The sequence below is a fragment of the Orycteropus afer genome, unplaced genomic scaffold (assembly GCF_000298275.1).
Source record: "Orycteropus afer afer isolate SDZICR_OR568_19922 unplaced genomic scaffold, OryAfe1.0 scaffold00008, whole genome shotgun sequence".
Classification (NCBI taxonomy): domain Eukaryota; kingdom Metazoa; phylum Chordata; class Mammalia; order Tubulidentata; family Orycteropodidae; genus Orycteropus; species Orycteropus afer.
Genome location: NW_006921595.1, coordinates 4,109,185 through 4,110,024, shown reverse-complemented (window position 1 = coordinate 4,110,024; position 840 = coordinate 4,109,185). Strand labels below are relative to the sequence as shown.

Sequence of the window (840 nt, the reverse complement as noted above, 5' to 3'; positions counted from 1 at the left end):
AAGTGCCTTAGGCACTAGGCTACCAGAGTTCCCATTAATATATAATATATATACTAATATATTATCCTTATCTAGTCCCTACCACCCACTCCCCAGTATACTATATAATATTCTATATAATACAGAATGTAGGATATTATATAATATGTTGTTGTTATTATGTTATTATTATGTGCTGTCCAGTCATCTCCAACTCATAGTGACCTCTCCTTGGGTTTCCAAGGCAGTATCACTACAGAAGTAGATTGCCTAACCTTCCTTCCAAGGAGTGGCTGGTGGGTTTGAACCACCAACCTTCTGGTTAGCGATCAAGTGCCTTAAGCACTACACCACCAGAGCTCCTACTCCCCAATATATTATATATTAATAACATATTAATATGTAATATACATATTATAGTTTATATTAGCCTTACCTAGTCTCTACTACCCGCTCCCCAGTATAAAGTTTTACTTGGCTGAGCAGAGTGTGGAAGGCAAGTGAAAATTTGCAAAGCTGCTTGATAGATAGATAGATAGATAGGGAATAGATATGGATTTCAACTTTCTAAGGCATTGGTAGTTCAGTGGGAGAATTCTCACCTTCCATGGGAAAGACCTGGGTTCAATTCCCAGCCAGTGCACATCATGAGCAGCCACCTTTGTCTGTCAGTGGAGGTTGCATATTGCTATGATACTGAGCAGGTGTCAGTGCACCTTCCAGACGAAGATGGATTAGGAAGAAAGGCTTGGTGATCTACTTCCAAAAATCAGCCAACGAACACCCTGTTTGTTGATCACAACAGTGCAGCCCGTCACTGATCATGAGAATGGTGCAGAACCAGGCAGCACTTCGTTCAGT

At 40.7% G+C, this 840-nt stretch overlaps 1 non-coding gene across 1 annotated transcript; it reads left to right on the top strand.

Annotated features, from left to right (window-relative positions):
• The first annotated feature begins 551 nt into the window (after window positions 1-551).
• Window positions 552-622, top strand: TRNAG-UCC. Its single transcript has one exon. It is a non-coding gene; the product is annotated as a tRNA-Gly (tRNA).
• The last annotated feature ends 218 nt before the right edge of the window (window positions 623-840 follow it).